Raw genomic sequence first — 27,412 nt, forward strand, 5'->3', positions numbered from 1 at the left:
ACACACCTTACACAGGAAGACATAAATAAAATAAACAATAAAAATTATACAATTCTAGTAAGTTCCGCCTATAATCAGAAGCGAAGGGGAGTAGCACTTTTGTGGAAAAACACTACTTTAATGCCTAAAATCATAAACACGTTCCATGACAACTCAGGAATGTTTTGTCTAGTGACAATATCTATCAATGAAATGATATATACATTAGTGAATATTTATTGGATACCAGGACTAGGTGTTAGAGTGGCCAAACAACACTTGAAGACATTGTACAATATACCAAAGGCAATTTAATCATAGCTGGAGATTTCAATTGCATTATAAAAGAAACTGACACAAATACTAAAACTACACGTAAGAGATCACCTGTAACAAAGTTGTTATCTGAGTTTGTTGAAACTTTTAATATAGTTGACATAAATGAGTATGCTATCCCAGATTCACTATTCTTTACACATTTTTCCCATAGACATAATACATACTCTAGAATAGATAGAGTGTACATAACAAAGGATTTAACCTCTAAATTAAATAAAGTCAAGACAATTTCATGTCCATTTTCGGACCATAAAACCATAACATTTGAGATAGACTTATGTCTCAAGAGAAGGATATCAGTAACAAGAATACCATCTTACATAACAAATCTCAAAGATTTTAAGGAATTTTATATTAAAGAGACACAAACATTCCTAGATATCAATCTTACAAAAGATGTATCTGAAATATATATATGGGATGCATTGAAAGCATACCTATATGGAAGAGCGGTGGGATGGTATAAAAATAAACAAAAACAGTGGAATAAGGAATTAATGGAATTACAGTCAAAAGTAGATAATTTAAAGCTTGATATTCAAAATGGAAACACCAACTTTATAAAAGAACTAGAAGATACTAATAAAAATACTCAGAGACGCTACACCACAAAACAATGATCAACTTAGAAAAAATTAAACTATGTTACTATTCAATGAACCCTAAAACCAACGAAGAATAGCAAATAGGACTAAAAAGATTATTAAAACAAATCAAATCAAGGAAATACATAATATAGAAACCAAAAGAAAGTATTTGATTTAGAAGGAATACTAGAAGCTTTTAGGCTATTTTTCATAAACTTAATAATCAAAATGAGAAAACAGAAACACATTCAGCATTGAAAGCTTTTCTCAAAAACAATGTTAAAGTTAGGTTATTAGAGGAGCAGGTACAACTAACAGATAAACAAATAACAATGACAGAACTTAAAGCTGAAGTAAATAAGCTAAAATTAAACAAAGCTCCAGGTATAGATAATATCACCCCAGAAATGTTTAAATTACTATTAAATGAGGCTTTGCTGTTGTTATTGAATGTCTTTACATCAGTTAAAAATGGTAAAGATATTCCTCCTTCTTGGAAGTACACATTAATATCACCAATTCTGAAACAAAATAAAGATCCCAGTGAATGTTCATCATACAGACCCATTTCACTTCTTAATATAGATTATAAAATAATTTTTATGGCAATACATGCTGCTCGAATAAAACAATTACTACCACTTTTGATAGAGGAGGATCAAACAGGTTTTATAAAAGATAGGAACACTTATGACAACATTAAAAGAATTCTTTCCTTAATTGATTATATAAATGTCACAAAAAACAAAATGAATGTTATTAGCTTAGACATAAATAGCACATTTGATTCAGTGAACTGGGACTATCTGTGGTTAGTTTTAGAAGAATATGGCTTCTCAAACAACTTCACTTTGTTAATAAAATCATTATATGAAAAATCATTGGCTTATATAAAACTGGGATCTTGTCTGTCTAAATCTATTAAAATAACTAAGGGCACAAAACAAGGCTGCCCTCTTTCTCCGTTATTGTTTGCTAGTCATTGAACCCTTAGCAAATAATATACGATGGATAAAAAATATTGAAGGAATACAACTAGACAACAGCCTAGAGCTTAAAATTCAACTTTTGCTGATGATATTTTAATTACCTTAAAAAATAATAATAGCAGTTTAAAAGCATTATGGGACTCAATTCAAAACTTTCAAAACTTTTCAAGTCTTAAATTTAATGAGAACAAAACAAATGTATTGCTTATAAATACTAATAAAAAGATCTAAATAAAAAATACCATAAATATATCTCTACCGATAATATAATTAAATACTTGGGAATTATAATAACTAACAACCTAGATACTACAATTGAAACAAATTATAAAGAGACCTTAAATAATATTAAAAATCTAATACAAAGATGGAATAAATTCTTCTTTTCAATGGAAGAAAGGCTTCATATAATTAAAATGATCATATTTCCAAAAAGTCTTTATGTCATACAAGCTTGTTCTTTGCCACCAGCAAAATCGCACCTAAAACAATTAAATGATTTAATGGTAAGATTCCTATGGTATCCAAAAAAATCAAGGATAGCTATGAAGTATCATCTAGATGATTGGGATATAGGTGGCATAGGTTTACCAGACATAGAAATATATTTGCATTCATCCATTATTAAAACAATATCATTATGGCTAAATACAAAATATACATCAAAATGGAAGCTAGTTCATGAGAGAATCCGGTTAAAATCAGGATTTGTAGTAGCAAATAAATATACAGATTTCATACCAAACAATTTTCTATGGCTGATGAAGGAATATATGATGGTACATAAGAATAAAAATATAAGTTCCAAATACATTACTTATACATTAAAAATTTTCCAAAATCTTATTAATAGCAATCCTGATATTAAAGCATGGTCATTTCTTTTATATCCAGTAGCGTATACACAAGGTAATATAATAACATTTAATATGGAAGTAGTCAACATGCTTAAAGAAAAGGGATTAATATATTGGCATCAATTGCTAAACTCTGGAAAACCTCTGACAATAGACCAGATTAAACAGAAATTAAATATGGAAGATAGTTCGTGGTTACATGTACAAGAATTAAGACAGTATATATTAAGCAAACAAGAAACAATGCAACCATCAATAAGACAAAATGTTCCTAACCTTATAGAACATATAATATTACTAATGAATCAACCCATTACTGGAAAGGGATACTTATCATCTATTTATAAAACAAACAAAAAAAAATGCATAATAATGACAAAATATGGAATTATTATAGATCAGTTAATGGACATGTGCCAAATGACAGAGATAAAAAACTAATTCTTCTCTCTCCAAAGCAGACATCACTTTCATTACATTGGAGACTTTTTACATGGCAATTCATACAAAGATCTTATGTAACCCCTCATAAAATGGAACTTATGTTTAGCTACCCCCATAGTGCCTTTTTTAGGCAAGGCTCAAAAGACAAACCCACCTCCATAGGTATCACAAGGGATAAGAAACTAAGAGTAATGCTACTCAATGCCAGAAGTCTAAACCTCAAGATGCACGCACTCGAAACTCTCCTTAGCATGGAGAACATCGATATCTCTGCAGTAACATAAACCTGGTTCAGGGCTCCCAAGAGCACCCCAGCACTACCAGGTTATACCCCATACCATGCTTTTCGGCCCCAAAACTTGGACCGAACCACAAAAGGAGGGGGAGTATCGATATTCATCAAAGATACCCACACCTCCAGGTTGGTGGCAAAGCACGAAGCATCAGAGACTATCCATGTGCAACTAACAGTGTGTAAAACTGCCTTCAAGTTTACAGCCTGCTACAGACCCCCCTCCCAAACCCAGGAACCCCACTTGGCCTTTCTGAGAACACTAGAAAATATGAAGGTCTCTCCAAACACCATTATATTGGGTGACTTCAACTACCCAAACATAGACTGGGAGCATTACTCTAGCTCCAACACCCTAGCCCAAAGGTTCCTAGAATTTCTAAACTCAAATGCTATGGAATAACTTGTTACCACTCCCACAAGAGGGGAAAACATACTGGACCTGATCATCACCAACATGGGGACTCTATGCTCCAGACCAGAAGTGTATCCCTCACTGGTAAGATCAGACCATAAACTAATCTCACTGGATATTCACATCTCGACCCCACCCCCTGCCCAGAAAACCACAGTGAAAAACTTCTCTAAAGCAAATTTCACACTCCTCAAAACCAGGGGTGGAATCCTTCAAAGCCACCGGGCCTGTGGAAAATATGGCCCAGACCGCAGAATCCTTTATAAACGCATTCTATGAACACCTTCAGGAATGCATGGATCATGCGATCCCAAATAAAACCAAGACCCAATCCTCCAAAGGCAGACGTCCTGTCTGGTGGACCCCAGCCATAAACAAACTATACAATAGAAGGAGGAAGCTACTAAATGATAGAGCAAAATCCCAAAAAGGGAAGGCATCACTGATCAGTATTAGCAAAAAACTACTGGCACTCATAAAATTGTCTAAGGCCAGCTTCGAGAGAAAAATTGCACAGGACACTAAGGATAATCACAAGGCTTTCTTTAGTTATGTTAGGAACCTGGGTGGTAATTACCAGATATGCACAGAATTAGTCCAAAATGACAAAAAATACACTGAACCCACAGACATTGCCAACATCCTACCTGACAGGTTCAGTGCAAACTCCCCCCCCCACCAAAAGGGCAAATATCTATCCCAGCAGAGTGCTGCCCCCCCGACATCTCAGATGCTCAGGTAAGAGCCACCCTCTCCAAAGCAAAAAACACAGCATCAATGGGACCAGACTGTGTCCTGGGCTGTGTCCTACATGAACTCCAAGAAGAGCTAAACCCAAACATAAAACTACTGTTCAATCTCAGCCTTACTACAGGATATGTGCCCAAAGAGTGGCGTACAGCAACAGTGGTCCCTCTCCATAAAGGTGGTGCCTCAACGGATCCTGGAAACTATCGCCCCATAAGCCTGACTAGCTTGGTCTGCAAAGCTATGGAAAGGATCATCATGGACTTCATAAATAAAGATATTGCGGACCACTGGATCCTACCCAGTTCGGCTTTGTTGAGGCAGATCCTGCCTCTTAAACCTGGTAGATTTTTTTGAAACAGTCACCAAGGCCATTGACGAGGGGAAGGTGGTCCACACAGCCTACCTGGACCTCGCAAAAGCCTTCGATACAATACCTCACTCAGCATTATAGATAAGCTCACCAGCTTAAATATAAATCCCTATGTCACTAGATGGATTGCAAACTGGCTCAAGGACAGAACCCACATGGTTAGAATTGCTGGAGCCATGTCAGACTCCAAACCAGTTACAAGTGGTGTCCCACAAGGCTCAGTCTTGGGACCTCTCTTGTTCGGTATATATTTCCCGGAGGTACAGGCTAACACGGAAGGACTGTGGCTGACCAAGTTCGCAGACGACTGCAAACTGGGCGCCATAATCGACTCTCCAGCCGACACAAGCATCCTCCAAAAGGGCCTCATAGAAATAGACAACTGGTGCCAGAGCCATGGCCTCAAGCTAAATGCCAAAGTGTATAGTCATCCCTTTGGCAAAAACAAAGTGCCCACAAATTACCTCATAGGTGGTAATCCATTAAGTACAGAAGAAGTAATTAGGGACCTGGGGACCCAAGTTGATAACAATCTCTCATTTGACAACCACGCGGCCAAAGTGGTTAGAAAAACATTTTATATAGCCCACCTAATCATGAAGGGATTCACATCTAGATCAGGGAGGTCATCGTGCCTCTTTACTCATCCCTCATCAGGCCCAAAAACAATTTTTTTAAAAATTCAAAAGGGGAAAAAAAAATTTTTTTGGTAAGTTAGGCCAAAAATAAATATAAAAAAAGTTTTTTTCATTTCCCAAAAAAAAAACCAATTTTTTCTTATGGTTTTTTGGAATGAAGGGGAAAATTTTTAAAATAATTTGAAAAAATAAGAAAATTTAAAAAAATTTTTTTAAAGGTTTTCCAAATACATTACTTATACATTAAAAATTTTCCAAAATCTTATTAATAGCAATCCTGATATTAAAGCATGGTCATTTCTTTTATATCCAGTAAGCGTACACACAAGGTAATATAATAACATTTAATATGGAAGTAGTCAACATGCTTAAAGAAAAGGGATTAATATATTGGCATCAATTGCTAAACTCTGGAAAACCTCTGACAATAGACCAGATTAAACAGAAATTAAATATGGAAGATAGTTCGTGGTTACATGTACAAGAATTAAGACAGTATATATTAAGCAAACAAGAAACAATGCAACCATCAATAAGACAAAATGTTCCTAACCTTATAGAACATATAATATTACTAATGAATCAACCCATTACTGGAAAGGGATACTTATCATCTATTTATAAAACAAACAAAAAAATAAAAATGCATAATAATGACAAAATATGGAATTATTATAGATCAGTTAATGGACATGTGCCAAATGACAGAGATAAAAAACTAATTCTTCTCTCTCCAAAGCAGACATCACTTTCATTACATTGGAGACTTTTTACATGGCAATTCATACAAAGATCTTATGTAACCCCTCATAAAATGGAACTTATGTTTAGCTACCCCCATAGTGCCTTTTTTAGGCAAGGCTCAAAAGACAAACCCACCTCCATAGGTATCACAAGGGATAAGAAACTAAGAGTAATGCTACTCAACGCCAGAAGTCTAAACCTCAAGATGCACGCACTCGAAACTCTCCTTAGCATGGAGAACATCGACATCTCTGCAGTAACAGAAACCTGGTTCAGGGCTCCCAAGAGCACCCCAGCACTACCAGGTTATACCTCATACCATGCTTTTCGGCTCCAAAACTTGGACCAAACCACAAAAGGAGGGGGAGTATCGATATTCATCAAAGATACCCACACCTCCAGGTTGGTGGCAAAGCACGAAGCATCAGAGACTATCCATGTGCAACTAACAGTGTGTAAAACTGCCTTCAAGTTTACAGCCTGCTACAGACCCCCCTCCCAAACCCAGGAACCCCACTCGGCCTTTCTGAGAACACTGGAAAATATGAAGGTCTCTCCAAACACCATTATATTGGGTGACTTCAACTACCCAAACATACACTGGGAGCATTACTCTAGCTCCAACACCCTAGCCCAAAGGAACCTAAAATTTATAAACTCAAATGCTATGGAAAAAACTTGTTACCACTCCCACAAGAGGGGAAAACATACTGGACCTGATCATCACCAACATGGGGACTCTATGCTCCAGACCAGAAGTGTATCCCTCACTGGTAAGATCAGACCATAAACTAATCTCACTGGATATTCACATCCCGACCCCACCCCTGCCCAGAAAACCACAGTGAAAAACTTCTCTAAAGCAAATTTCACACTCCTCAAAACCAAGGTGGAATCCTACAAAGCCACGGGCCTGTGGAAAATATGGCCCAGACCACAGAATCCTTTATAAGCGCATTCTATGAACACCTTCAGGAATGCATGGATCATCACGATCCCAAATAAAACCAAGACCCAATCCTCCAAAGGCAGGCGTCCTGTCTGGTGGACCCCAGCCATAAACAAACTATACAATAGAAGGAGGAAGCTACTAAATGATAGAGCAAAATCCCAAAAGGGAAGGCATCACTGATCAGTATTAGCAAAAACTACTGGCACTCATAAAATTGTCTAAGGCCAGCTTGAGAGAAAAATTGCACAGGACACTAAGGATAATCACAAGGCTTTCTTTAGTTATGTTAGGAACCTGGGTGGTAATTACAGATATGCTCAGAATTAGTCCAAAATGACAAAAATACACTGAACCCACAGACATTGCCAACATCCTACCTGACAGGTTCAGTGCAAACTCCCCTCCCACCAAAGGGCAAATATCTATCCCAGCAGAGTGCTGCCCCTGACATCTCAGATGCTCAGGTAAGAGCCACCCTCTCCAAAGCAAAAACACAGCATCAATGGGACCAGACTGTGTCCGGGCTGTGTCCTACATGAACTCCAAGAAGAGCTAAACCCAAACATAAAACTACTGTTCAATCTCAGCCTTACTACATGATATGTGCCCAAAGAGTGGCGTACAGCAACAGTGGTCCCTCTCCATAAAGGTGGTGCCTCAATGGATCCTGGAAACTATCGCCCCATAAGCCTGACTAGCTTGGTCTGCAAAGCTATGGAAAGGATCATCATGGACTTCATAAATAAAGATATTGGGGACCTACAGACACTGGATCCTACCCAGTTCAGCTTTGTTAAGGGCAGATCCTGCCTCTTAAACCTGGTTGATTTTTTTGAAACAGTCACCAAGGCCATTGACGAGGGGAAGGTGGTCCACACAGCCTACCTGGACCTCGCAAAAGCCTTCGATACAATACCTCACTCAGCATTATAGATAAGCTCACCAGCTTAAATATAAACCCCTATGTCACTAGATGGATTGCAAACTGGCTCAAGGACAGAACCCACATGGTTAGAATTGCTGGAGCCATGTCATACTCCAAACCAGTTACAAGTGGTGTCCCACAAGGCTCAGTCTTGGGACCTCTCTTGTTCGGTATATATTTCCTGGAGGTACAGGCTAACACGGAAGGACTGTGGCTGACCAAGTTCGCAGACGACTGCAAACTGGGCGCCATAATCGACTCTCCAGCCGACACAAGCATCCTCCAAAAGGGCCTCATAGAAATAGACAACTGGTGTCAGAGCCATGGCCTCAAGCTAAATGCCAAAAAGTGTATAGTCATCCCCTTTGGCAAAAACAAAGTGCCCACAAATTACCACATAGGTGGTAATCCATTAAGTACAGAAGAAGTAATTAGGGACCTGGGGACCTAAGTTGATAGCAATCTCTCATTTGACAACCACACGGCCAAAGTGGTTAGAAAAACATTTTATATAGCCCATCTAATCATGACGGGATTCACATCTAGATCAGGGGAGGTCATCGTGCCTCTTTACTCATCCCTCATCAGGCCCATAATTGAGTACAATGCCCCTTTTGGGATGTACCTTACCAGACCCCTGCAGCAACTGGAAAGACCCCAAAAGTACCTCACCAAGAGGATCAAAGGGCTCAAACAGATGCCATATGCTGCCCGGTTAAAGAAACTCCAGCTCTACTCAGTGGCATACCGCCTGTTCAGAGGTGATATAAAGCCATGTCCAACCCGGAATTAATGGACATGCTGCACCTCAGAAAATCCAAATCCTATCGAGCTACGCGCTCGAGAGACTTGAACCTCAGCACTGAAATAAATAGGACATGCTGGAGGGACAGATTCATAACCCAGAGGCTCCCTTCACTCTGGAATAAAATCACAGTCCAGGTTAGGCAGAGTCCCTCATTGACTCTCTTCAAGAGGAATCTTGATGAGTGGATGGGAGATCGTAGGTTTACCCCGGGTATCACTTCTGTGTCACTGTTAGACAGAGGCACAATATACTAACCTCGAAAAAGGGCATAGCAAAATAAATTTAAAATGGGTGGTGAAAGCCAAACACATTCTGGCTAGGCTTATAAATGCCCTAGGGCAGCTAGCCTAGTATGAACCTATGAACCTATGAACCTAAGAAAAATATTGGCTGCTGGAGATGTGATTTATCAATAAAAGCAGACTGGCAACATATGTTCTACGAATGCCATTTGATTAAACCATATTGGGATAAAATAAATTATTTTCTGCAAATGGTATTCAATGATAAATTCCAGATTTCCAAATCTATTATTTTGTTTAATGCACCTGTACCTGACTGTGTGCCAAGAACAAAATATGTAATCTTATGGACTCTCCTAGCTATTGCAAGGAAGAACATTACATCAAACTGGAAATCCAAAGCTTCTCCAACTTTTAAGCAATTCATGAATATGGTGTCAGCAGTATCGCAATTGGAAATGAACACTATTAAAGGAAGAACTGAAAGAACTACATCATTATATGTAGCATGGCAAAAAGTAACTGAAATACTGGAGAATAATGACTGCAGCAGATTATAATCAGGAAACAATTGTATAGAAAGTCAATTATATGTCAGCAATAGACACCCTTGTAAATACTTTATTTTGGTTTTAATGTTTGATATCTGTTTAGAGGTTTTAGCCTACCTTTTAAAATAATTTGTAAATACGTCATTGTCATAAATAACCTGCATTCATGTTTTCTTGTTTTTGGAAATTAATAAAAATATTTAAAAAAAATAAATAAATATTAATTTTGTCCCCACATGGTTTTTCATGAATTAAGACCAGACATTGTTTCAAACATCAAATCACAAAATGGTCTCATCTCCAAAAAAAGCTAGAACGTCATATGCCTAAAGGCAACACAGCATTATCTGCATTTTGGTTTTATTGTGAATGTATGGAAAACTTATTGCTTGTATAAAGTAAAATTTTTCACTTACTTTTTAAGATCTGTGAACTTCTGGATGCTTTCAGAAGATTTATCTTGAGATCAATTCTTATATGTCCTGTTATGTTTGGTCATATAGCCTTTAAATTCACACGGTAGGTAGAAAAAAATGACATATCATTTTTGATTGCAAAGAAACTATACTGGGTTGCAAGGCAAAGACAGAACAATAAAGAAAATAGCCAGACACCCTTCATAAGGGATGACAGAAAAATCTGCTGTTCACCAGTCCATAGTACATCAAAGGCAGGTGGAAGGAGTACGTCCCACAGCTTCTGAATGTAGAAAACCCCACAGAAGCTGTACTACCCCCGACAGCCTACGATGAGAGAAGAGGAGGATTCCACCCTAGAAGAAGTAAGAACAGCACTACGGAAAATGAAGTTAAGGGAAGCAGCAGGCTCCAAGGAGGTCACAGCAGCTATGATAAAGATGCTGGATGAAATAGAGGAGAAAAGGCTCCTGAGGGTACTAACAGCAGTGTGAATTAAAGGCATATCCCAGATGACAGAAGAACAAGCATACAAGTGCCAGTAGTCAAGAAGAAATGGGACATTCAAAACTGTTGACAAGTACAGAGGTATCAAACACCTGTCACAGTCCATGAAAGTTTTGGAGAGGGTGATCTGTAAATGAATACGCTGAGTAGTAGAAAGTTAAGATGAGAGATGAGCAGTTTGGATTCAAATCAGGATGCAGCACAACTTCAGCAAAGGATAGCGGAATAGAATACAAAACTGAAATTACATTGAATGAAACTGAGTACAGATGAGACAGTTGTAATGCAGCAAATGATGGAGTTCAGAAGAGTCTGGGAATTGGAACAAATAAAAATAGTGGAACAGGTTAACAGCTTGAAGTGTCTGGGTGGGGTGGTTGAGAAAAGGGACGTCTGAATGAGGAAGTCAAAGCTAGAATAAGAGGGTCTGCAGCCAACTGGCGCAGAGTGTCAGGGGTAGTTTATGACAGAAGAATGCAAAGAAGCTGAAAACTAATGTGTACAAAACAGGGGTGTGACTAGCACTACTGTATTGTATAGAAACCTGAGCAGTAGAGGCAGAGCAGTTGAGGAAGGTACAGGTGATGGAGGTGAAATGACTGAGATGGGTGGCAGGATGCACACTGTAGGACAGACAAAGAAATGAGGACTGAAGAGCAGAACTCAAAGTAAGTCCAGTTGCAGAAATGGTCAGAGAAAACAGATTACTGTGGTTTAAGCACATGTGCAGAAAAGAAGACAATCTAGTGAAGAAGATTTGAGACAGACAGGAAGAAGGCAAGAGGAAACAAAGGTGTCCAGTAAAGAGGTGAGTAGATTGTGTGAGAGAAGACCTGTGACAGTCAGGCATGAGTGCAGAAGGTAGGAGAGCAGTATTGAATAGAAAGACAGAGATGGTGATAGTTGACTTAACAACCTGACCCAATGTAGAAAAAAGGAAATAGGAGGGTTGATGATGATGATAGTTGTTTTTATACTTTCTTAACTAGGTTAGCAGTACTGAGTAGGCCCCACTTACAAAAGGGACTCAAAGTAGAGCATTTACCAGAATAAAGAGCATAACTGAAAAACCATTCACATAATAAAAAATGTGAAATGCTCATTTGATAGTAACAAACATTAACTGTAATTACTTTAGGAGCTGCACCCAACTCAAGGTATACAAAGTAAGAAGAAAGCAAATAGTTCAGAAGTTAGATAAACAGAACTAAAGAAGGAAAGAAACACAATACTCTACTGTGCATTCCTGGCATGACAAGTAGTTACCTTACCTGTATTATGACAATCTGGAAAAATAATTCAGAGGTTACATGAAACCCGACTGCATGAACACCCTGTTGTCCTTGCGCTGCTATTTCACTGCAACAGTAGTTTCAGTCTAACTGTGAAACTGCTACTGCATATGCTAAAGTGCATTTGTAGGTTCTGTTAAATCTAGGTTACATTTATTTTACTGGCTATTTTTTCTCTGTATTTATTCCTTGTCATTTGTCCAGAGTATTTTACATTGTCAAAAGCCTTTTTTTTGCTTATGCTTTTTTTTACCTTACCTTTCAAATTTTCTTTTACTTGTGTTCTACACCATCATCTCTTTATTCAAAGGTGCACCCTGAGTATAACCTAGTTCACCTTCCAGATGAAGGTCAAGTTATGTTTCTGCAGATAGAAACACAGTCCCCCGGATTCTCTATGCCTTTAACAGCATGCAAGATCAGTGCAGGAGCTATAATAGGCAATATGTCCAGGAACAGCCTGCAAGGGCGTGCACGAATGCTCCTGCACTAGTCCTGAATGGACTAAGCCCCTGTATGCAAATCACCCCATTTGCAGGAGAAATCCATGCATCATCATCTTCTTTTGGCTGTTCCCGTTAGGGGTCGCCACAGCGGATCATCTGTTTCCATTTCTTCCTGTCGTCTGTATCATGCTCTTTCACACCAACTGCCTGCATGTCCTCTCTCACCACATTATCTTAGGCCTTCCTCTTTTCCTCTTACCTGGCAGCTCCATCCTTAGCATCCTTTTCCCAATATACCCAGCATCCCTCCACAGCACATGTCCAAACCAACGCAATCTCGCCTCATGCAAATGAGGTGAATTTGTTATTCAGGAAGCTTGCAGCCAGCCGTGCAGGACTAGTGCAATCTGCAGAAATGTACTCGGTTAGTAGACGAGTACATTTCTGCAAAATCCAAAATGGAGCTGCGAGAGCTCCAAATAAAGCCTGCATATCATCTAGGAAGCATGCCAATGGCCAAGTATAAGGCCATTGGCATTGCAAACAGCCAAAAAAAAAAAATCTACTTTTATTTTTTTTTAGCCGATCTCAGCTGTTTAAGCATAGGGCAGTGGCGCGCAAATGGGATCGGGGGGAAAATAACGACATAAACCTAAATTAAGCATTCTAACTAAAATCACTATTCTGACATGCAAGTCAATGGCAGGCAGAAGACAACATGGGCAGTGAGTAGTGGTTGCTAAGGGGGAGGCTCAGTGTGAGGCATTTAACTATGCATTAGCAGGCACTCCTATGAAAATTAAGGGAATGATAGTGAATCCCAGTTTTCCCCAGCATGTGAGTCAGGTCCCAGCAGTGTAAGAGTAGGAATAGCTTGGCTCAAGCCTAGGAGTTAGGTGACATCATGGGGGGGTTGTCAGGCATGTCAAGCCCTGTGGCTTGGGTTTGCTCCTAGCTTAGCACAGCTATTCTAGGGGGTGTTTCTGAATCTGCCTAGCACTCTTTACATTGCCTAAGCATGTGCACGTGCCGTGCACCGGGCTTTAAAGGAAGAAAAAAGAAAGTTAAACCAGGAAATAGCAGCTCTGTGCATATTTGAGCACTCTGTTTGCATGGTGCGCCCCCAGGCTTAAGTAGGAAGGCAATGGGAAGGGAAAACAGAAGTAGGAAGGTAATCTAGGAGAACTAGCATAGCTGGCAGGTGAAATGTATCAGAATCAGCCAATTACACAGGCAGCAGACCAGCCCAGCCCAGAACACTACTATAAACTATGCAAAGACCTTCCCCTCTGTTTTTTTCCACACTCTACACCACAGGTGTAAACAAGCGGGGAACTTTTAACACACACAACAGCAAAATGATAGGGGCTGCAATAGCTATCATACAACAACTTGTGGAAGAGACAAATAATCTCTCAACTAAGCTTTACGGTACAAGTGAAGCTCGACTCAAACAAGAAAGATATACATTTTAATCACACTCCAAGCTCATAAAAAACGGTCAAGTGCTTTCATCTGTATATTACAGACTTCTTCAGAACCATTATACTAACAGCTGATAACAAATTTAAAAACTTTTTGGCGCCATTTTATTCAAGCGCTATACTTCTAAACAAAATTTAAAGTGCTACTGCAATGTTATAAAAAAAACATATCATCCTAACACATTTATATATACACATATACACTTATACTCAACATACATATACTATATTAAAATATGAAACTTAAAACATCAATTTATCTAACAATATCATTGCACTATAATAACTGCAAAAAAGGTTTTATGGATATAAAATTATTTATGCCAGGAAATTTTGTTGCATTAGTCATTTGCCACTGACTTTCTTTTCTACCTAAGTAGGCTTTATAATTACCACCACATTGTGATATATTTATATAATCTATGATACCAAATATAAAATTATGTGTATCACCTTTGTCCATTATATGTCTGGACAATGCATTTTTGGTATCTTTCACCTTGATCTTATACCTATGTTCATATATGCGTTTTCTAAACTGTCTTTCTGTTTTCCCTATATAGAAAGCAGTGCATACTGTACATTTAGCGAGATAGACTATATTCCTACTATTGCAGTTTCCCTTTTTAAACTTTATATAAGTACTGTTGACATCATTTAATCTGCATCCAATTGCTTCATTTATAACAGAACACTGTTTACACATTCCACATTTCTTAGTGTGTGTATTTTTACACATTTTTTGAGAGTTCAATCCATTCAATAAGTGTTTTATATTTCTACCCATTTTATATACAATACAAGGTTTTTCTCCTACTACATCTTTAGCTTCTTCATCTCCTACTAATTTATTCCAATATTTTTCCAAGATTTCTCTGATATAATTAACATAAGGTGTATAAGTCAATACACATACTCTATGAAATTCATCATTAACTTTATTCTTCCTAATAATTTTTTCTATACCAATACCTAAAATGGGGGTATACTTATTACCCCACTCAGTAACAATATATGTCGATATATCATTTAATAATGTTTACATTGCCTAAGCAGGTACACGTGCCGTGCACCGGGCTTTAAAGGAAGTAAAAAGAAAGTTAAACCAGGAAATAGCAGCTCTGTGCATATTTGAGCACTTTGTTTGCATGGTGCACCCCCAGGCTTAAGTAGGAAGGCAATGGGAAGGGAAAACAGAAGTAGGAAGGTAATCTAGGAGAACTAGCATAGCTGGCAGGTGAAATGTATCAGAAACAGCCAATTACAGAGGCAGCAGACCAGCCCAGCCCAGAACACTACTATAAACTATGCAAAGACCTTCCCCTCTGTTTTTTTCCACACTCTACACCCAGGTGTAAACAAGCGGGGAACTTTTAACACACACAACAGCAAAATGATAGGGGCTGCAATAGCTATCATACAACAACTTTTGGAAGAGGCTGAGGATGGTGAGGATGTGAATGCTGTCAACCAACCCACAGTGAGGAGACGGAGAGGAGTGTACAGACCCAGGGTATCCTACCATGGGCTACATGAGCTGGAGATAGTTGAGTGCTATAGGGTGGACAGGGACCTCCTACAGCAAATTGTTGAGCTGTGCCAGCCATGCCTCACACACAGAACTAACAGAGGGGAACCCATCCCAGTGGATGCCAAGGTATGTGCTGGCCTACGAATACTAGCTACAGGTACCTTCCAAAGGTCAACTGGGGATTTGATGGGGATCTTACAGGCATCAGCATCCAGGGTACTCCACCATTTCCTGGATGCCATATCAGCACATGTCGATGAGCATGTATATTTCACCAACACCCATGAGGCATTGGCCAGCAATATGTAACTGTTGCACAAAATAGCAGAATACCCTGAGGTAGTGGGCACTATAGACTGTACACACATATGCATCAAAGCACCACCCAGTGGGCGGGGTTGGGTCTACATCAACCGCAAGGGCTTCCCCTCCATCAGCTGTCAGGTCGTGTGCGATGCCCAGGGCATAATAATGAATGTGTGTGCTGGCTGCCCTGGAAGCTATCACATTTCTCACATCTGGTATCTGACACAGCTGTACCAGAGATTTGCCAGTGGGGACATCCCTGATGGTCACCTAGTGGGGGATGCTGGATACGCACTGGAGCCGTGGCTGATGACACCCATCAGAAATGCACACACACCTGAACAAGAACTCCATAATGAGGCACACTCACAGACCCGAATTATAGTAGAGCATGTGTTTGGGATGCTCAATTCATGGTTCTGGTGCATGGACACAACCGGTGGAGCCTTGCAGTACTCACCAGCTACATGTACCCAAATTGTCCTCGTATGTGCCATGCTACACAATATGATCATGAGGAAAAAGCTGCAGCAGGAAAAGCATGGGTCAGGGCCACACAGCTCCCCCACCATTGCCAAGGCCTGCACAGGCACAGAGTGACTCGGAGGAGGAACAACCTGAGCCTGTCCCGGTAGGCAGAATGAGGCATGCCGAGTATGCCCTGGCATTGGCAAAGAGGCAACGCATTGCACATACACTGACACAGGAAGGACCCAGTGAATAACACCTCTCTCTGACTCTCACATACAGTAAAATCAATGCCAAACATTACACTACCTGTGCTCAACCATGTATAGGGAGTGTACCATGTGCATCCAACATAGGCAGCCCTGCATCACCAACCTCAATACTGGGACACCCACAAGGTGAGTGACTCACACATGCCAGTCAGGGGGGTTTACATACCCAACAACAGTCACAGCCAGCTGGACAGGTGTAAACAAACACAAAGGCTGTGCTATGGCCTCTGAATGATGCCTATGGGTAACCTCCCCCCAGACCTACACAGACAGACTACAGCAGGTCAGGCAGTGGGACATCAGTTCTCAAGGGTAGGAAGTCAGAAAATAATACATAGATAAATCAAAGCTATGATCTGTAGTACACTAGTATGCCTCTAGTCAGCATGATAGGTAATAATACAGAATGAAATGGAATACCTGACATACCAGCACAGTCATAGTAAATGTGTACAAGTGTCAGGTGTGCCCCGCCAATCCTGTGTGGAAATGTAGAAATAGTCAGGTGTGCCCCCCCCATCCTATGTTGAAATGTAGTAACAATCAATGCCAAATGATTGATGGATACTCTGCAGAAACAGTATGCTACATGTAGGTGTACAACACAAAGGTCAGCACTGCAGTACAAACTACCTGGACTCATTCAACGCAGTCAATACAGATGGGCATACTGGGCATACTCACACACTTAGAGGAATGAAAGCAATGTCAGTCAACAACATACTGAAAGATCATACTGGGCATGCTCACACACAAACACATGAAGGCCATGTCTGCAAACACCAGTGGACCAGACATATCTGGCAGTTGCAGATGTTAGTGCAGACACTCCTCAGTATGCACCACGCATGCTTTCCGCACACAGTGGATAGGAATACAGACATATGTCTAAGGACAACACACTATAATAAGCCAAAGGTAGAAGTACATAGATGTGTGGAAGAGGATGACTGTGACAAGGAGACATCCAGGCCTATCCCACCCAGCACACAGCCAAAGGGCCACAACCACATGAGGTTCAGATGTCACTCACTGTAGATACTAGCCACTGGTATCCATCAGCAGTACAGACTATGTGGTGCATGTGATAGCAGTGCAACATGACTGTACAAGGAATTATTTATCTAGCAGCTGTATACATGTATCTGTGATATATAACCCTGTGTGTGCCCGCATGTGATGTGTCAACCCCTAGATGAATGGACTATGGCCCATGGCCACACACTGCCCTCCCCATAGCCCTACTATGGCAAGCCAGCTGAGGTCATCCACCTAGAAATACACCTTTGGGAGAGTTGTAGCCCAGTCATCTCTGTAGCATGTCCTATAACTGTGTACTGCTGTAGTGTGATAAATTAGTTAGGTAGGAGTTCTATTCCCAGACTTGGCAAGTGTCTTTGTGTGTAGAGAGCAATGCTTTTTCGGATAGTCACACCCCCTACAATTCAAATGCTGTACTTTGGTAAGGCTGCTGATGTCATCCACTTAGAAATACACCTCTAGGAAGACTGTAGTCCAGTAATCTCTGTAGTGTGTCAAATAACTGCGAACTGCTGTAGTGGGATAAATTAGTTAGGTAGGAGTTCTAATCCCAGACTTGGCAAGTGTGTGTGTGTGTATGTCTGAATCTGTGTGTGTAGAGAGCAATGCTTTTTAGGGTAGTCACAGTCCTTACAATTCAAATGCCCTACTTTGGCAATCCTGCTGAAATCATTCACTGTGAAATCCACCTTTGGAGAAAGGGCACTCCATTAATCTCAGTGGTGCATCCAATAGCAGCATCATACTGTAGTGTGATATAGACCTCTGGTAGGGTTCTATTCCCACACATGACAGTTGTGGATGTTTTGTGTGTGTGTCTATGTTTGTGTAGGGAGCAAAACATTTTAGGCTAGTCACACTCCCTATAATTCAAATGCCCTACTTTGGCAATCCTGCTGATGTCAGTCACTGTGAAATACACCTTTGGGGAAGGAGGACTCCAGTAATCTTTGTGGCCCATCCTATAACAGTGTTGTGCTATAGTGTGATATACTAGTTATGTAGGAGTACTAATCCCAGACATGACAGAGTATGTATTACCCAGGGGTATACTCTCAACCCATGTCTCATACACACACACACACACACACACACACACACACACACACACACACACTTGCCTAGGCAACAGCCTCTATGTTGGTAGTACCCTGCATATTGCCCACTGATAGTAACCATGGTGTGATTGCAGTGGGCTACAGAGAGCATGGGACCCTGTCCATCAGTCCAATAACATGTACATGCTGACAGTGCACCTTCTCCATGTTCCCCACTGGACACCTGCAATGCCTGTGCTGCAATCAAATGTGACCCACAAAGGACATAACATGCCTGAAACAGAAGCCCTGTATGGACAGATGCCACTGACATCAGGGAATACCAGTATCATGCTAACAATGTAGGTGCAGGGCCAACCTGCTGTCCATGAACAGTCCCTGCCACATGAGGCCAGTACTGGCACATCTGATGATAACTAGCTGTATGCACAACATGGGCCAGACATCCCAGGTACAGTGCCACATGTCACTGTACATCTATGTGGGAGGTGTGCACATCCCAGACACTGTCCATATTATGGATGAAGGAACACATACATGGCAAGCAATGCACAGTGTTGGCCACACACAATAGTCACCCAGGTGACTGGATGGTGAATACAATACCCACCTGTGTGGGCATCTCCAGACACTACACCCCTGAGCCACAATGCAGACCATTGTCATGTGGCCTGATGCCATGTTATACCCATCACCTAGCCTTGTATAGCCATCTGGCACCGTCAACCACAACACACCCGTGAAGCAGTGCACACATGCATGTCAGTACTGGCACCAGTGTCTGTGTGTGTGGTGTATGATACGTATGACCACATTCACAATTACTACAACCCCCATTAGCATACTGAAGCATGCTGTCTGATGTCAGACACCTCCACATACCTTTGCACATATAACTTCTGTATGACCCCTGTAGTGCATGTGATACCTGCACAGTACTGTGTTGTGGCAATCCCACTAGTGCTGAGTTGTATTCCTGGCCTTGCCAAGTGTGGCAATGTGTGTGCGTCCCTATGAGTGTGTGGGTGTGTTGACACGGACACCTGTTCATGTGGGCAGGCATGTGTACAACACCTACCACATAGCTACCATATCCCTGTTGCAGATGTCACTCAACATCACATATACGTTCTGGGGGCTCCCCATCAGTAACCCATGTGGTGCATCCAATAACTGCATGGACATGTGATAGCACTACATAGTCATTGGGGGTTTGATTCCCTGTACTGGTAGGTGTGTGACACAAACATGTGTAGGTTTTACTCTCCCACCCCTCCCTAGCTTTTCTGTGCCTGTGTCTGCCTCTCTTGCTCCCTCTCTGGTGGATGTGGAGACTTACACCTGCTTTGTTTGGGTAGAAGCATGTGTATTTTAAGTGATGCTCAGGATCAGCTGATGGTCTCTGCATGAATTGCAGCCCTCCTCTAGCTGATTGCATGTGGAACAGCTGTGGTAACATTTCCTTAGCCAATTGCATGGAAACACACACTAATATCTAGGAGCATCATGTTGGTGTTGGGCCTTTCATTCACTGTGAGCAGGAGGTCGACCTGTTGCCTGGCAAACAGCATCTCAGATGGATTGGGGTATACCTCTAACAACATACACTGTGGAAACAGGCCAACACACAGGAGGAGGATGTGCCTGACCTGACTACAGACTGTAATTGGTGCTATACTGCATTTGCAGTAATGTTTGTTTAACAGGGTGTGTGCAGATATGGCTGTCCTACATGTTTTAATAATTGCCATGTCGGTGCTATGTTTATGAGGAAAGCCCATCTGTAGGGTCATCTGCAGACTGGGCAGTATGTGGTGCCTTTTGTTTCATGTGTTACCCACAGAGCACCTATCTGTGAACTGCAGAAGGTAGTGTGATAATTGCAGTCTGTAGATGGTGACAGCCGTGAGAGTTACTAACTTCATATTCCTCACAGGACATATGGTGCAACAAACCCTGTTACAACAGTACATGTATGAGGTTATCACAGCAACATGTCAATATTGGCCCTGTGTATGTGCCTGCAGCCATAACCCTGACAACCTTTGTACATATGTCATGCAGTAAGGAGAGCAGATGTACTGTACACCATAATTAGTGACATCATATCTGATAACAAGCCAGTGAGATAGACTACTACACATGTAATGTATAATAGGGGTTATATATTTGATGACATAACCTGTACATTCAGTGGCTGTGTGTACAGTACTGAGGTCTGTGTACTTATGGTGATTGTCGGCAGTGTATGTATTGTTAATATATACCTTGGCCTGTGTACAGACTGTGGTAGATGTCATTGTTCATAGTCCTGTTTTATCTGATGTTACATGCTGCTCCACTGTATGTTACCCTATTGGCTTACATGTTTGCAGGGCCATACACGCACATGTCCCATACCACAGACAGGCAGAGGACCACACTGTGTAGTGGCCCAATATATGTAGGGTTAGTGTGTGTGTGGCACATATGAGGTTGGTATTGAACAGATAGTCCATATACTGTAATAATATGCTAGCATGCCATATGTAGCTGTGGCTGTGTTCACATTGGTTGTGGTGATGCACTTACACACAGGTGTATGTTATTCTGTGCTGTGGCATGCCTGTAGAGCCTGATATCTATGTGCAGGTACATGTACATTCCCCCATAGGAAATCTAGGCCAGTGTTGAGCCAGTCTGCCTGTAGCCTGCACGCTTTGTTACATGCCTAGCAGCTTAGTGTAATTACCCAGTGAGATGTAATGCCCAGTTAGTTGCCAGATGTACTGCTGCCGGGCCACCATAACAGTCATGTATGTCAGACAGAACAGTGGGATGATATATGTACATATACTTATCCAGATATCTATATAGACATACAGATATACATATCGACATACATAGATGGATATGTATATGTACATAGATATACAAATAAACACCCAGATATATACATATACAGAGCAATATATGTCTACACATATACAGATAGAGATGCATATGTACATATGTGTATGGATATCTACATATATTTTGACAGTAGTAGGTATATCACATATAGTTATTTATATATACATATATACCAACATAACTAGGCATATCTGTACACATAGGATGTGCATACATATATAGCTATATCTACATATATCGATATATACATATATGCATATCTATGTATACATATATGTATATGGGAGCGCTACAGAATCCTGAAAGTCCAAAGTCCTGAAGACCATCAGGGATGAGCTGCCTTAAGGTATATGGATGTACATTACCATACAATCCACCTTGGTTAAATGCAGGCCTACTGCCACCTGCCATACAGACTGTTCTGTTTTTCAGTGTGCTTGTGATGGTGTCTGTTGTGCCTTGTTATGTAACAGTTACATCCCAGTGTGTCAACTGAGGTCTTTACCCCCTAGGGATTGTCTACAGATTGTAGATAGAGGCCGGTGAACTATACACCTGCATCACTTACCACTGATTGTTTGGTATCCTGGGGCTCAGTCTATTTTTACTATTGTACTACTTGATGGCCTTGGCCTGGACAGCAACATTTGTTAACTTTTCCAGACTATTGTATTACTATAACTGTTTCACAGTTGCATTACTCAGTTTATATGGATGTCCATGTCTAAACAGTGATATGACATGGCATATACAACTGTAATAGTACACAGATAAAGCTTTCCCATTTATGCACACCTGTGTGTGTTGTTATACCCTTTGATATCTCTGTGGATATATGTTTCAGGCAATGAATGTCATTTGTATGGGTGGCTCATACAGTCTCCAGTTGGTAAGGTGGTAACTGTAGGAATAGAGGCTGTTCCATATTGTGTGCACGTACTACATAGGTAACTTACTGTACATATCTCTGCATGTGTATGTGTAGTTTTATATATATATATATATATATATATATATATATATATATATATATATATAATGTAGATGAAAGAAACCAGTGCAAGAAGGGAATAACACCAGTCAATGTAGCTCAAATTTCATCAAATATGGAATATACCAGTCCAATAATCCACTTAGTTTGTACACAGAACAAAAGTTTATTCAAAAATGTGAGCGCTTTCGTGGACCAAACATCCGCTTCATCAGACGTATTAAAACTTTCAACCAAACCACATTTAAATAACCTGTCTAACCAATCAAATCATTCAATCAATCAAATAATTAACCATTATTAATTACAATAGATTCATCAATTGTGATAAAAAACATTGAACTAATAAACTAAAATATTTATAGATAAATATAAAATGTTTAAATATAAACCTCACATTAAATATTATTAAATATTATTGAATATGCTAAAAACATTAAAATTACCTAATCTATTACTAGAGGCTAACTATTTCAAAGTCCTAGCCCTTAAGTGCGGCTTAAGTGAAACATTGTCATTTAGACCTCTGCCCCGATGTGCAGCTAGTCTAAGTATCCATTTGAGCTCAGCCTGTTCAGTTAAATTAACTATATCACCCATTCGTATATTGTATTGTTGGATATGTAATACTTGAAACTGGAAGACATGCTCATGACCTTTCTCTAGGGTGTGCTTAGCTAATGCACTATATTCTTGTTTCCTGTTGTAACAATAAACATGATCTCTAATACCTTCCCTAAGAGTTCTGTTGATCTTGCCAACATAAAAACTGAAACACACAAGGCAGTGCGCCACATAAACTATATTTCTAGTATTGCAATTACTAGTATTGCGTAGCTCCCAAAGACGGCCCGTATCTGGATGCTTGAAAAAACGTGACTCGTCGATGGAGCTACATTGTGGACAATTGCCACACCTTTTGGTTCCTCCAAAACTCCCAGTAGTTATGTGGTCAGGAGTAACATTCAGGTCACAGTAACAAAGTTGCTGTTTAAGAGTTTTCATGTTCTTAAAGGTGAAAGTGGGAAAATTACCCCCTATCTCCCTAACCTTATCAGCAATCATAAGAACATTCCAACTTAATATAATGGCTTCTTTAACTCTATTTACGTTACTGCTGTATGGAATTATAACGGATTCTCTCCTAGGTCTATGGTTGGAAGCTAATATAGCACACTGATTGCTTCTATCTGAATAATAAGGTCTTGCTCTAGTATCCCTTAACTTATTCACATGAGAATACACTCTGTGGACCTCTTCCTGTGTGTAACCCCTCCCCACAAACCCTGATCGGAGATTCTGAAGTTCCTCAGTGAATAGTGTTTCTTCAGATGAAAGTCTTGATACTCTCATAGCTTGTCCCTTAATAATGTTATGAAAAATCATGGGATTATGCATACTAGATCTATGTAGATAAGCTGGCCTATAGCATGGTTTACGATATACCTTCGTCTTTAGACAATCATTGTCACGATACACTGTGATATCCAAAAAATTGATGGCCTCCATAGAAAATTCTAAAGTGAACTTTACAAATGAATCCATATTATTCAATTGATTGACAAAAGTAACAAGCGTAGTACTTGTGCCATTCCATAGAATGAAAAGATCATCCACAAACCTTCTGTAAAAAACAACATTGGGATGATTAAGTATACATTTTTCTTCCCAGGCAGCCATGACTAAATTCGCGTAGCTGTTGGCACAGCTAGTGCCCATGGCTACCCCTTTTAGTTGCCTGTAACATGTATCATGGAAAAGAAAAATATTACATTCCAACACCAATTCAAGTAAAATACAGAGAAAATCCACCTTAAATTTTCAATCAAGTCACATCCAACTAGCAAAGATTTCAACATGCCTATACCTTCTGCATTGGGAATACAAGTAAATAATGACATCATGTCCATCGTTACAAGTAACAAACCATCCATACTATCAAAATTCATAGTACATGAATATGTCAGTTAAAAAATGTTCAGTGTCCTTCAGCACATAGGTAAAAGTAGATAACACTTTCTTTAGCTCAAAATCTAAATATATAGAAAGTGGTTCTGTCAACCATCCTGAGCCTGACACTATAGGCCTAAAGGATGGTTCCACTGGATTTTTGTGTATTTGCGGTAACCCGTGCAGTCTGGGTATAATCGGGTGCTGAACATAAAAATAATCAAATAGTTCAGCATTGATAATCCCCATGATTCTACATTCATGAAGGGTAGAATAAATATTATTTTGTAAGTCCTGCATAATGCTACATGACACTTTTTCATAAGCCTCATCAGCCAACATCACTGTCATGGTTTCAGTATAGTATTTGAAATCTAATACCACGACAGGACCTCCCTTGTCCGCTGGACGTATAGTAATGTTCGCATTGTTTTTTAAACTGTTTAATGCCTTTAATTCATTATCAGTCAAATTATTGTCTACCATACCCATAGAAAACCAGGCATCATCATATAGAGCTTTCTCCACTGCTTTAAGAAAAGTTTCATTATTAGATGGCAAGTGTGGCACAAATAAACTCTTACATTTGAAACAGTTAACATGGTTATTTACTTCATTTCCAAACAACAATTTCAGGGCTATATTGCGTGAAAACATCCTGACTGACAGAATAGCCTCACTAATATCCATACTTGAAGTTGGTATAAAATTCATACCTTTATTGAGTAGTCGCAGTTCGTCAGATGAAAGAACATATGTGGACAAATTACACACTAGGCTTCCTGATTCCATAATCTCTTCAATGTGCGTTGTTGTTGATTCGGAGGTTCTTTCCTTTTTGCTCCCCTGACTATATCTAGATCGAGAGATTTCTTTCTGTCGGTTCTTATTGGCAGGGGAGCTGAGGGAAAATTTTGAGCTTCAATTTTATCAAGTTGTATTTTCCATCTGATGACAGTCGTCAGACTATGTGATCCACTTACACCATTGGCATTGGACCCATTCACACTACCATTAGGTGTAAATTCAGGCAGTTGTTCACTGGGCGTTATATAAACAGAGTTGACTGATTCAGGAGATGCAAGAGCACTAACAAGTGCCGTAGTCTGTTTACTAACTTCTTTCAATAATCCCACTTCCTGTCGCTCCGTCTCTTCAGACCTGGAATGCACCTTTACTTCCTGTTTGGATGAAGTGGTAATATCTACTGACTGAGGATTAACATGATTCCGTGTAAGTCTGTCTCTATTGGTCAAAGCATCTTGCCGACGAGCTACTGGTGCATTAGTATTCATTTCATTCACATTTCTTGGCCAAACAAAGACATGTTGCATAGCAAAGTCATCAATGTCCCTGTTCAGTTTCCTCTTTTTATATTCTAAGAGGTTACCTTCATACCGTATTACTCTGTCTATCAATTCATGCATATATATTTCAGTTAACTCAGAACCATATGCTTCTGTTAATTTGGTTTGTTGTTCAATAATTGTTTTTCTCAAGTCAAACTCAATAGGTTGAAAAAATTCTACCAGTAAATTCAAGTATGCTTTACTAGCATTTAAGTTTATCTGTTGCCACTTTAGTAACAGTTCAGGATACGTAGTACCATACGTGGGCATATTCAGAATCCTGAGTCCTCCAGGAACAACATTACAGTCTAAACAAGCATCTAAATGATAGCGTTGACACTGTAGACATTTAAACTTGTAAATACTATTTTCAATGTCTTTTTTAATGGCCTTAACAGCTTGGTCATTAACTATACCTGAGTTCGCATCCTTATTATTCATGCGAAAGTCCATATGCAACAAAGGATTGGAAGACTCAGTTAACAAAGTTCTTAGTCTGCCATTAGAAGTAATATCCATTGGATCTTGTATAGCGCCATTGGTAGGTCCAACATCTGTTCCCTCCATGTTGCACCGCAAAAAACCAGGAGACACTGTAGAACAAAACCCAAACCATGTCCAAGTATAAGATGTAGATGAAAGAAACCAGGGCAAGAAGGGAATAACGCTAGTCAATGTAGCTCAAATTTCATCAAATATGGAATATACCAGTCCAATAATCCACTTAGTTCGTATGCAGAACAAAAGTTTATTCAAAAATGTGAGCGCTTTCGCGGACCAACCATCCGCTTCATCAGACATATTAAAACTTTGAACCAAACCACATTTAAATAACCTGTCTAACCAATCAAATCATTTAATCAATCAAATAATTAACCATTATTAATTACAATAGATTCATCAATTCTGATAAAAAACATTGAACTAATAAACTAAAATATTAAATGTTTAAATATAAACCTCACATTAAATATTATTAAATATTACTGAATATGCTAAAAATATTAAAATTACCTAATCTATTACTAGAGGCTAACTATTTCAAAGTCCTAGCCCTTAAGTGCGGCTTAAGCAAAACCTTGTCATTTAGACCTCTGCCCCGATGTGCAGCTAGTCTAAGTATCCATTTGAGCTCAGCCTGTTCAGCTAAATTAACTATATCACCCATTCGTATATTGTATTGTTGGATATGTAATACTTGAAATTGGAAGACATGCTCATGACCTTTCTCTAGGATGTGCTTAGTTAATGCACTATATTCTTGTTTCCTGTTGTAACAATAAACATGATCTCTAATACATTCCCTAAGAGTTCTGTTGGTCTTGCCAACATAAAAACTGAAACACACGAGGCAGTGCACCACATAAACTATGTTTCTAGTATTGCAATTACTAGCATTACGTAGCTCCCAGAGACGGCCTGTATCTGGATGCTTAAAAAAACGTGACTCATCGATGGAGCTACATTGTGAACAATTGCTACACTTTTTGGTTCCTCCAAAACTCCCAGTAGTTATGTGGTCAGGAG

This window comes from Protopterus annectens, chromosome 15.part0 (genome assembly GCF_019279795.1).
Source record: "Protopterus annectens isolate FY-2018-M chromosome 15.part0, PAN1.0, whole genome shotgun sequence".
NCBI lineage: Eukaryota > Metazoa > Chordata > Ceratodontiformes > Protopteridae > Protopterus > Protopterus annectens.